Raw genomic sequence first — 12,929 nt, 5'->3', positions numbered from 1 at the left:
AAGGGGAATGGGTGGGAATGATAATATTTTCAAGGGAAATGGGTGAAAAGGTTTTCAACGGGAATGGGTGGAAATTAAAAATATTTTCATGGGGAATGGGTCACTGGGTGGAAAGGTTTCAAAGGAAATGGGTGGAAATGAGAATATTTTCATGGGGAATGGGTGGAAATTAGAATATTTTCATGGGGAATGGGTGGAAAGGTTTCAACGGGAATGAGTGGAAATGAGAATATTTTTAAGGGGAATGGGTGGGAAGGCTTTTAACGGGAATGGGTGGGAATGGTAACGTATCTGCTTCTCTATTTTAGAGATATCACTCATCCTAAAACCATTAAAATTTAAAGGCAATAGATTAAGAAGATGTATATATTTGAGTGGGCCTGTCAGGATACGAATTACAGGGCGCAAAAAAGGGGCGCGCCGAGGGAAGTAACGAGGCGAAAAATGTGGTGATCGAAATGGAAGGCCGATCTGGGCGCCGCGTGAGCGCGTCCATCGCCGGACGCCGTTTGATCCATTTGCCTAAATCGACGAACTCCACAGGTCATTAGGCGCCAAAATGAGAAATTCGTCTCCCAGCAACGTCAGATGGGGAAGCGCGCGGAACGAATCTACAAATTCGAACAAATTTATAGGATCTTTTTTTGGAACCGTAAAACGGAAAAATGAATATCGTTCATTAAAACTGCGAAACCACACCCCGCCTTCCACTCCGGACGGTGTTCTACTTCGTACGATTCCGCAAATTAAAATTAACATTCTACTAAACCAATAGTACGCGGTTGGAGATAAGTTTAGTGAGCCAATGACCTACAAGAAAATCGCCAAATAACACGGTTTCGTCAGAAAATTAAGTACCCATTTTTCCTATTTGCATATTTTCGCGAAAGGTTTAATGACATTCGGAATTCGTATCGATGATGCACGATTTTACCTACTATTCCGTACTAAAAATTGCACCGAAATAATCAGTATTTACTGCGTGATAAAACATAATTTTATAAACTCATTTTATAAATTAACACTACAAAGCACCTTTATCTACTGCGTGATAAAACCTACTAATTGTATTAACTCAATTATAAATTAACACTACAAATAGCACTAAAAGCACCGGCATCTACTTCGTGGTAAAACCGATTAATTTTATTAACACAATTATAAATTAACACTACAAATTAAATTAAAGGCACCTACATCTACTGCGTGTTAAAACCAACTATTTGTACTAATTCCATGATCACTTAACACTACAAATAGCACTAAAAGCACCTGTATCTACTGCGTGGTAAAAACCTACTATTTGTACTAATTCCATGATCAATTAACACTACATGTATCTACTGAGTGACAAACCTTAACTATTTTTACTAATTCCACGATAAATTAACACTAAAAACAGCAGAAAAATCTGCGTGATATACTCTACTATTTGTACTATAATTCAATGACAAAATGACACTACAAATAGCGGTAAAAACCGGCAGTAGAAGTAGAAACACCTAGTTTCGACTAACACTGAACGCGTAACCAACGAAAGATAATAGAAATGCGCAACAAAGGCTTCTGAGAGATAACAATAGCGTAGCAATTAAAAAGTAGCACAATACCCCAAAGAACAAAACGGCGAGTCTCCCACACGAGGAAGCGACATAAAGGACCAAAATTGCTGATAAAAAAAGTGTGGCGAGATTAGTGTTTTCCAGATTCGCGCGTGAGGTCACGGCACTTTATAGGAAACCGTTCTTGGCTGAACTACATCGGGTCCAGCTATCGAATTCTCCTCTCTTCGAAATATCCATCGCTTGTGATTACGGGGAAGGTGCAAATAGCCGTAAATACAGGGCCACAATGGCTCTCTTTAGACACTGGATGTAGGACACGCTCCGAAAAAGGGTGCGAACGTCATCCAACCAGAGTCGCAATTTGCGTTCACCGATAGACGTTTCCCGAAAGGGATAAGCTATCAGTGTTATCAAAATACTTATTTCTCAGTATATTTATACAAGAATGGTCCTTGTTGGAGTTAAACCATCATGTACACTGTGTACGTTAGATGTTATACTAACAAACCAACGCGAATACATTGAAGTGAATTGAGATTAAGGGGTTCGTGATCAACTAAACCTTTACCAGAATTTCGTAAGATTTGGCGCTTTTAGATTCTTAAATTTTAGTACTTTTATATTCTTAAATTTTGGCGCTTTTAGATTCTTAAATTTTGGCGCTTTTAGATTCTTAAATTTTGGCACTTTTAGATTCTTAAAATTTGGCGCTTTTAGATTCTTAAAATTTGGCGCTTTTAGATTCTTAAATTTTAGCGCTTTTAGATTCTTAAATTTTAGCGCTTTTAGATTCTTAAATTTTAGCGCTTTTAGATTCTTAAATTTTGGCGCTTAGATAATTAAATTTTGGCGCTTAGATAATTAAATTTTGGCGCTTAGATAATTAAATTTTGGCGCTTAGATAATTAAATTTGGGCGCTTAGATAATTAAATTTGGGCGCTTAGATAATTAAATTTTAGCACTTTTAGATTCTTAAGTTTTGGCACTTTTAGATTCCTAAATTCTGGCGCTTAGATAATTAAATTTTGGCACTTTTAGATTCCTAAATTCTGGCACTTTTAGATTCCTGAATTCTGGCGCTTTTAGATAATTAAATTCTGGCACTTAGATAATTAAATTCTGGCGCTTAGATAATTAAATTTTGGCGCTTAGATATTTAAATTTTTGGCGCTTCTAGATCTATAAATTTATGGCATTTAATTTCCTAATTTGAATATATTTTTCTTTCTAGAAAATTAGCTTAAATGATTGAAAAAAATAATTAGTAATATTTCAATCATTTAAGCTAAAAAGAATATTGCAGGGAAATATCACGATTAAAAAATTAAAATTCCGATTATGTAAAGTTATTGTAAGTAATCGATTCTTCAGTACCAGTGTAAGATTGCGAGCCACGTTTTGAAGTACGTGCGTTTAAAAGTAGACGAATAAATCGGATAATAATGAAGGTTTTTTTATCAAAAGTTAAAGGGGATTATAGTGTTCAAAAGAAGGGAAATGGGAAACCGTGACGAAAGCGAAATGGCCTCTTCCGGGATGCACGCCAATTCGACACTCCTTCCACCTCTTAAACAGCGCCACAAACAATACAAATTAAATCTCCAAGTAAACGATAAAAAACTAGGCATTCAACGATCGGCAGAATCTAGTTTCGACTTCGACACGTTACCAGAGGAACGGTATATAAATACCACTTTTTTATTTTGAAGGTAATGATCTACGGTGGGCCAGGAAAGGGGTGAAATCGTAACAATTGACTGAGCTTTTTGGAACTTCCTTTGTAGCCGTACGATACAAAGGACAAAGGGAAATTTTCATAAAAGCGCAATCGACAAATTTTGGGACTTTTTATCTGTCTCTGAGACTGAAAGGGGGGCCAATTGGGTTCAATTGGACAGTTACCAAATAATAAACATAATGGTTCCTCCGGACGTAAAAGATTTTCCCATCCTGATTGTACCTTTACATTTTGGCAACGTTCGTTACAAAAATGGGAAACGAGCTAGCCGATAAAAATCGAAATTTGACGGTTTTCCTGACCACGCGAGATTACGAGACTAGATTATATTGAAAATTCTCGTTTCTGTTTTTCGCCGATTTGACCATCTTTTCACGCGGTTAGTTGGGGTTAAGATGCCGAACATTTTACACGCCCTAGATGTTGTAGTTTCGGTTAAATTGACAATATTTTTCATCTGAAGTTACAAAAAATATTTAAAATTAAACCGTGATAAAATGACTCGTCCAGGGAGGAAACTTGACAAAGCATAAAACCTCCGTCGGACAATTAAATCCAAAAACGAGACTCGATCGATGGGCATAATACGAGACAAAAATTTAATGAACCATCCGGGAACGGGTCGTCTGGAAGGGAAGAAACGATAACAGGCACGAACATTCAAAAACAATACTTCGAGACTTGCTCGAGTGTGTCATTATTCTTTACGGTTAAATCGAAAAAAATACTGATTCAAATTTGGTCAGGTGACAATTCGGCGAAAGGTACCGTGGTAGAGAGCAGTTGGACGAATAAAAAAAAAACAGGTAAGCCTCGAAAAGTACTAAATCCTGGAAGATGTTTCAATTTTTTAAAACCAATCTAAACACAATCGATACGATCGAATTAAAATGGCCCACTTTTAATTCTGTAATTTCTTTTAACTAAATATATTTTGTAAAGAAAAATTTGTAAACAAACTGTGCTATATTAAAAACATTCAGTTTATCAGACTCTATATACGTACGGTAAAGTTTTGGCTGTGTTCTCGCTAGAATCGGTAAAAGTAAACTTTTTTCGTTCGAAAATGAGGGCTTTTTCCTGGCAGACAAAGGTTTGGAACGTTACGCATTACCAGAATCCTATTTATCTCGATGGGGTGGATTAAAAATTGGAAAGCGTTTTTTCTAACACAGCAATGTGCCGCGTCTCTCTCGAAATTTGCCAAAAGGATTTTGGCGTAGCCGTGAAAACACGTTTTTACTTATGTTTTTAAAATTTCGTTTTTTAGGGGTCGGAAAACTGATTGTTTGGCAGAAGAAAGCTAGCGTTATAGGTCAAGGATGCGCTAAGAGATAATGAGAAGCTAAGCAATCTACTAATTTCACATCTTAGAGCTTCTGTAAAATTGGACCGAAAATATTTAATTTTTCTGTATAAGCTTACACGGAATTTTTTGTCACCTTAGTTAAGCAGGTCGTTGTTGTATAAAATTTATTAAATATTTGCTTTATAATATGCCTATGGCCTTTAAAGCAAAAAAGACTTTAGGCCTAGTGGAGAGTTATGGCGTCGGCTCAATGATTGCAGCGGGAAAATACAGATTGACAACGGCAGCTCAGGTTTGTTTAAATATTAGTCTTTAAAATTAGAAAAATACGACCTATGTCTAGGCTCAGTGCCTAAATACAAAACTTATGTTTTTATACCTACCTAAATACCTAGGCATACGTGGCATACTCATTCTTAGGTGTTTGGAGTTCGAGAGTAGGGTTTCGGAGTTCGAGAGTAGGGTTTCGGAGTTCGAGAGTAGGGTTTCGGAGTTCGAGAGTAGGGTTTCGGAGTTCGAGAGTAGGGTTTCGGAGTTCGAGAGTAGGGTTTCGGAGTTCGAGAGTAGGGTTTCGGAGTTCGAGAGTAGGGTTTCGGAGTTCGAGAGTAGGGTTTCGGAGTTCGAGAGTAGGGTTTCGGAGTTCGAGAGTAGGGTTTCGGAGTTCGAGAGTAGGGTTTCGGAGTTCGAGAGTAGGGTTTCGGAGTTCGAGAGTAGGGTTTCGGAGTTCGAGAGTAGGGTTTCGGAGTTCGAGAGTAGGGTTTCGGAGTTCGAGAGTAGGGTTTCGGAGTTCGAGAGTAGGGTTTCGGAGTTCGAGAGTAGGGTTTCGGAGTTCGAGAGTAGGGTTTCGGAGTTCGAGAGTAGGGTTTCGGAGTTCGAGAGTAGGGTTTCGGAGTTCGAGAGTAGGGTTTCGGAGTTCGAGAGTAGGGTTTCGGAGTTCGAGAGTAGGGTTTCGGAGTTCGAGAGTAGGGTTTCGGAGTTCGAGAGTAGGGTTTCGGAGTTCGAGAGTAGGGTTTCGGAGTTCGAGAGTAGGGTTTCGGAGTTCGAGAGTAGGGTTTCGGAGTTCGAGAGTAGGGTTTCGGAGTTCGAGAGTAGGGTTTCGGAGTTCGAGAGTAGGGTTTCGGAGTTCGAGAGTAGGGTTTCGGAGTTCGAGAGTAGGGTTTCGGAGTTCGCCAGCAAAACCACCTTGGCCTAAATTGAGTTTATTTAAAATTTGGCTAACTTAGAAAGTTGCAAATTTGTGAAAATGTGTCTTAAGAATACTTCTTAATATCCCCTTTTAATTTGTATTTACGCTTACAAATAAGTTATCCAAGGATTTGTAAAATATGTTCGGAGTTATAGGCAATTCATTATCAATGGTGTTCTAAGTTAGCAGTGAGTGTTCCGAGTTGGGCTAAGGCCGTTCCAAGTTGATATTCGCTATATAGTCTTTGGAAAAATGAAGATTGTGCAATATCTAAAGGGACTTAAAAACTGAACCCACGGTGCTGAAATTGTATTGCAAGAATAATACAATTTCTGGCTTTATTGAAACGGAAGTTATTTAAGTATTTGTAAAAAGTATTCCGTGTTGCCCGTGCCTACCCTATATTACTAAATAAATTCCATCCATACAATCTTGATTTGACAAGATAGAAACTTTTTCAAAATATACAGTTTCAAAAATCACACCCCTACAAACAAAAACTGAATAAATATTGAACGTATTTTTTCACGAATAACCCGGAGAATTCACAGTGTCAGTGTGTCAAAACAATTTCATCCTCCCAAACAAATGATAAATTGTTGAAATTCTACCAAAAAAAAACGTATCCTGAATTTCGCGAATAAAATTAATAATTGTACATAAAAGTACTTTAATAAAATACACCTACAATGGCTAAACGGCGTACACGTAAACTACAGCTATTTTGCCGCTTTTTCAGAACGAGGAACCCGTCGTGCGACATTTACAGCTGCGCGACAGGCGACACAACCTATTTACCGTGACACTTTTCCCCATTCTGTCGCTTATTTTTTAATCGCTTTGTACGTAACGTTTGATCGTCGCGAGGACCACCATTAAATCCACAAGCCAACACTACGAAAATGTCCCGTAGAAAAGGTTATTTTGGTATCTCATATAACAGATTGAACGAACTCGACTCGTAAACAAATTCACCAAAGCGTTCTGTAAAAGAAGACATTAGACGAATGAACGTGAACGGGAGACTTGTAGAAGAGTATATTGTATAAAATAAAGCTACGTTAACAAGTTTCCCCGTTCACGATTACAAGGTGTGGCTTAAACCTGACTATTTACTTCCCACTTAAATTTAAACGTAATAATAATAAATATTTATTTTTAAAATAAACTTCATTTTCAAGGTACTTACTAGGACTGCCAATATTACAAATAATTTAAAACATAACAAGAATTTAAAATTTAAAAAATTCTGAAATAAAAACAATTTCTTGGAAATTGTACTGAGGCCAAGCCTATTCGATCTGGTTGCCAAGACTTCACAAACACAAATTATAAATAATTTAAAAATAAGACAACTATTTATTATTTTAAAAAATTAAATAAAATCAAGAGATAACAAAATCAAAATTAAAATAATAAAATCAAGGACTTTGGAATAATGGTTTCGTACGTGGTAACTTTCACAAAAAATTATATTGCTTCTTTACGAATAATTTCGATTAGGCTATCTTGAGAATTCCCAAGTACCTCAATATCAAAGTGATTCAACCGGCTTTTTATCACTCTCTAAGTCCCCGCTAAGCTGATGCAGAAGAAACCTGTAAATATATTTCAGAATCATGACCTTGCAGTGGTTTCTATTTCCTGGGGTCGACGCAACGAAGGACCCCCCACTCGCTCCGTTAAGAGCGAATTTGAAGGCATCTCTTTATTCGAGACTAGACGATATAAAGTACCGCGTCTATTGGGTCACTACCCTCTGAGCCTGGCTTGAAAATGCTTCAGATACGGCTTGTTCGATTCTTTATAATACTCCACAATAACGGAACGGGATAATATTTAAACTTTCTTTAATATTTGATACCGAAAAATATAATTTAAAGAATTCCTAAACATAACTGAAACTTGGCAAATAAGTTATTTAATATATTCCGACCAAATAAACTTATTACATAGAAAACTAGCCTTGGAAATTTCCATCCATTTCCATCCAGATCAGCCTAGGGCGAAATATTTCCTGACATCTTCCACGGTAATGCTAATAACTACTTTTAGACGGCGGACAATTTTGGCTTTTTCAAGGCTTCCCTTCGCGTATGTTGGAAATTATTTAAGTCCAATGGGCGGGATGTTACCTACGACGTTTTTACTCGGTAAAATGGACGGGTATTATTCAAGGCGGGGAGTGGGTAAAAACTACGCGTTTAAATTAACCTTAAATTGTAAACTTAGGTTGATATTAAAGAAGGAAATCAGAATTTAATTCCCCGAGGTTAAATTCTTAGCTTTCGTAAAGTTTACGTCGACTCGCCTCGAGTTATCGGATAGTGGTTTCGAGTATTTTTAACTTCCCATTTTCTAAGAAGAGTGGTCGCCTGTTATTTAATTGTACAAATTTCGCTCGGGGTATACTTACTGCCCTAAAATGAATAATTTGAGTTTGTCAAGGGCGAAATTGTAATTAAACTTTAGAGAGATTTAATTGAAACGGGACGCGTGGGAATTTCTATTCATTAAAACAAAGAACTGGGTTAAAATAATACGAGGAACTATCAAACGCATTATTTTGCATGTCTTTAGAGAGACGCATCCTGCACCGGGTGTCGCGCTGTCCCTTGAGTTCACAGCACCACGCTGGTGTTTTGTACGTTTGGGAGAATAAACGAAAAAAGGTGGAGCAAGGAGTTGCAGAGTGGAGAGAGCTGGTCTACCCAGTCAGTGGCTCAATTTCCCCCATTTGTTCGTACGGGAATTGGTACCACTTCCTTAAATTCTTTACACAGATTACAGCGATCACAGCCTTTGGTAGTGCTAAATATTTAATCGATTAAGTAATCACTTTAGTACAGTCAAAGCTACGGGCTTGTAGACGGATTACGGATAGTGGTCAGCCCCTCGATTCCACCAAACCTACAATACGTTCGCGAGTTGCGGGAAAGCACGAGTTGGTGCCAGAGGCAAGCAGCACCCTGTATATTGTTTTGGAATAGCAAGAGATATTTTAGAAAGGAGGAAATCTCTTTTAGAAACCTCCGAGTGGGAATTGTTACAGCGCCGTTTTTGGGATAATATTTGTGTTTACAATAGACAACCAAACTTAGGTCGAGAAAAGGTCGTTAGGTTATTGTAAATTAAACAAACACGGTTGTAACGAAGATGCATTATTTACTAGAATTTCGCAAAAACAGGTTACTACTGCAAAAATGTTTAAACATTTTCTTCAATTTTAAAATATTTCATTGAAAAATATGCAATTGTCTACTTTACTATTTGAGTCAGGGTACAAAAGCATCCCAAATCAATCACTCCTGACAGTATAGATCGTATTAAATTTTTAGAACTACACTTTTATCAGAGAGTTTTTACAGCACTAAATTCATCTATAAAGTTTTTTGTACTCGAATGGCAGTTTCAAATTTTTAGAACTACACTTCTATCACAGAGAGTTTATACTGCACTAAATTAATCTATACCTTTTTTGTATTAGAATGGCAGTGGAACCAGGCCAAAACGCGCGTACTAACCTCAACAATTACAGTTAAACTTTCACAAAACATACTGCAATTTTCTCCTCGTCAATAAAACGGAAAAAAATGCGAACTCGAAAATTGCTTCCCCAAAAAAATAGATTTTTCATCTTTACAAATCGGCCAAACTAATGTTGAAAACTGGCATCCACCCCACCGATTTTTTTCTCTCAAATTATGAAAAAGTTAAGGAAAATTCTAACCCATAAACCATAAATTTAAAAAAAAAATCAATTCCTTTTCAACACTAGGCCTAAATATTGGCCATTAAAGAACTTCGCGCCAGAAAATAGGGTGGGGAAATTGACGTAGAAGCAATTTTACATACCGTACAGAGATGATAATGCGGATTTTTTACAAGAGGCGTCAATACAATACGATCCCTTTGTGCTTTGGAAAATCACCAAACGAGCTTCGATAAGAATTCGTCATTTCTTCTGGCTCGAATTGGACCAAGAGGGGTCAGGGCCGGTCAAGCGTACGCGAAAGGTCAATACATATACGATCATTTAATTTTTACGCCTAAATAAACCCACGTAAACTTCACCTTCCCTGCGTGTCTGATCTAACTGTCGACTAACCCCCTTCAAGAATAAATTATCCTATGATCATGATATAAGTATTATTTGGAGATTACGTGTTGTTGACTGGCCCTAATGACGTGGGATTTGTCGCGTGGGAAGATCCTACTCAGGTACAAGCGCGAACTTTGGCAAAAGCACGCCCCCACAATTTTTCGCGTCAGGGAAATTACTAAATTAAAATATTCCTTTGGTGAACTAGCCTTTGTTTCGAAGGTATGGGTTTAAAGGACAGAATTAAATGCATTGTCCTGGCTCGAGTATTGGTATTGCTTGTACCTATTTTTTACTACGAAGTAAAATAAACAAAAGTTTACAATTTAAATAAAAAAACCACTTAAGACCAACGAACAAAATTTAAGAAATTAATTATCAAATCACTAAATATTCGCATTTAAGATAGCCGTAAGTAGTTGTATAATGTAAATTAATTACATTCCAATCTCATCAAGGACATGCGACAAGTTTACAAGCTAGAACCGAACACTTCGCTGTTTTCAAATTAAATATTTCGCTTCAGGCGACATTTCGCCGTGGAGTTTTCTATTAAAAAAATAAAACCGTTATATAAACATCTACTTAACTCTCAATGCGACCTTCAAAAATCAAAACTACAGACAAAGACTAATATTATTACTACATTTACCATCATTAAATTTGATCAGATTTGTCGATTTCGTTTTGTAATTAATTTTTTTTTAATAAAACTGGTCAGTATTGGCAGAATCTTACAATAAAACTGGTCAGTATTGGCAGAATTTTACAATAAAACTGGTCAGTATCGGCAGAATTTTACAATAAAACTGGTCAGTATCGGCAGAATTTTACAATAAAACTGGTCAGTATCGGCAGAATTTTACAATAAAAGTGGTCAGTATTGGCAGAATTTTACAATAAAAGTGGTCAGTAATGGCAGAATTTTACAATAAAACTGGTCAGTATTGGCAGAATTTTATAACACAACTGGTCAGTATTGGCAGAATTTTACAATAAAACTGGTCAGTATTGGCAGAATTTTATAATAAAACTGGTCAGTATTGGCAGAATTTTATAATAAAACTGGTCAGTATTGGCAGAATTTTATAATAAAACTGGTCAGTATTGGCAGAATTTTATAATAAAAGTGGTCAGTATTGGCAGAATTTTATCCTAAAAATGGTCAGTATTGGTAGAATTTTACAATAAAAGTGGTCAGTATTGGCAGAATTTTACCCTAAAAATGGTCAGTATTGGCAGAATTTTATAATAAAAGTGGTCAGTATTGGCAGAATTTTATCCTAAAAATGGTCAGTATTGGCAGAATTTTATAATAAAAGTGGTCAATATTGACAGAATTTTATCCTAAAAATGGTCAGTATTGGCAGAATTTTATCATAAAACTAGTCAGTAACAGTGAGTTTGTAGAACAATTACATATTTAAAATAGGTTTATTTATACAATTAAATATCCCTACGTAGTGTAAAATTTACATTCTATATTGTAGGTAAATCTTTAGCCATAATTCTACGTACATTACCACTAATTAACGGTAAATTCGCTAGCATTGAAATTCGCGTCGACGCTGCGAAGGTGCACGTTTCGTTTTAATGATCCAGATGGATACTTCAGTTATAACCTTCTGTTACTTGTCGAAATTAACTGAAGTACCTTTACTAAGATGCAATTTGCGTAGAAGGCTCCCTCTATCGGTTGATTAAAGGTCGGGTCAATAAATTATTGGAATGTAACGGCGCCTAAAATGTGCGAAGCATATCGAAACTCATATCCTATAATGCCTTTTACGCAACCACGCAGTGGTTTCATACACTACGCGGTTCCAGTACAGCGTTTCGAAATGACCCCGTAGCTAGAGACTAAGTGTTTCAATTACCAATAAAATCGAGTACCGTAAATCCCTTATAATTAAATTTAAATTAACATCATTAAATTTAAATTCAATATCGCGTCAAGGAGGAGGTAGTCACAATCTAAAATACGCATGTACTAATGGCAAGATCAAAACCACAAAATTCACGATTCAAATTCCCATAAAAATGAGTACCAAAATTCACCGCAAAAACCGTGGTAATTAAATTTAACTATAATTTAATTTAAATACAATATCGCGTCAAGGAGGAGGTAGTAACAATCTAAAATACACGGGTGCTAATGACAAAATCAAAACCACAAAATTCACATTTCAAATTCCCAATAAAATAAGTACAATGTCACAATTAAATTTAATATAATATAATATAATAACTTAAAATACGCGTGTACTAGTGGTTAAACCAAAACAAAAAAAATTCCAAACTCACCCAAAAATTCACATTTCAAATTCCAATAAAAATGAGTACCAAAAAATCACCACAAAATCCGTTACAATCGTCGTAGAAATTAAATTTAAATATCACTTAATAGGGGAACAACCGAGTAGGCCAAAAATTAGGCCTAACGTCAAACAGCGAACAAATTTCACGGCGAGAGTGGCTTTAAAAAACGTTCACCAGAGACACGGAGGTTACGTGATTACGGCTCACTCGTTATTACACAAGTGGATGCTGGGCCGATTATCCAACGCGGGATTTCGCCGGCGCGCAACAAAATAAAATCACAAAAAACTGCAACACAAAAATATTCTTTTACCCCCCCTTTTCAACAGGTTGTGGGGGACTCGGAATTTAGCCGACTGGAACACGCAACACTAGACCAAAACTACAGTTCTTTTTTATTCTTGTTGCCTTCCGAATTGAATGTAGCTTACCAATGAACGAACCGTTTTCTCGTTACGTCACCAGCTAGTTCCACGACGTTTTGAAAAAACACAATCTCCATCTCGACAGGGTCTCTCCGTATCGCTTTGCGCTATTAATTAGTCACTTTTAATGTAGAGGTTTTGTTATTTTTGATATAGAGGTTTTCTTTAATTAATTTGTTTATTTTTTCTCGTTATTTGATTTTATTTTTACTAATTTAAACTTGACTTTAAATTATTGCTTTAAAGTTCATTTTATTTTACTCATTTAAAGTTCATTTTAATTT

At 36.3% G+C, this 12,929-nt stretch overlaps 1 protein-coding gene across 3 annotated transcripts in view; it reads right to left on the bottom strand.

The window, feature by feature from the left end:
• The window catches only part of ninaC (STKc_myosinIII_N_like and MYSc_Myo21 domain-containing protein ninaC), a 47,070-nt gene extending 34,532 nt beyond the window's left edge, over nucleotides 1–12,538 (bottom strand). The window contains exon 1 of one of the 3 annotated variants that reach the window (XM_090160348.1): nucleotides 12,206–12,538. The gene's annotated coding sequence lies outside the window, so the exon portion shown is untranslated. Of the gene's footprint in view, nucleotides 1–9,654; nucleotides 9,671–12,205 lie in introns of those variants that run through there. The other 2 variants (XM_090160350.1, XM_090160349.1) reach the window with 2 other exon arrangements.
• Nucleotides 12,539–12,929: the final 391 nt, after the last annotated feature.

The sequence above is a fragment of the Leiobunum rupestre genome, chromosome 10 (genome assembly GCF_980474605.1).
Source record: "Leiobunum rupestre chromosome 10, qqLeiRupe1.1.hap1, whole genome shotgun sequence".
In the NCBI taxonomy this organism is placed as follows: Eukaryota; Metazoa; Arthropoda; class Arachnida; order Opiliones; family Sclerosomatidae; genus Leiobunum; species Leiobunum rupestre.
The sequence above is the reverse complement of the archived record's forward strand: the minus strand, read 5'-3'. Positions and strand labels throughout refer to the sequence as shown.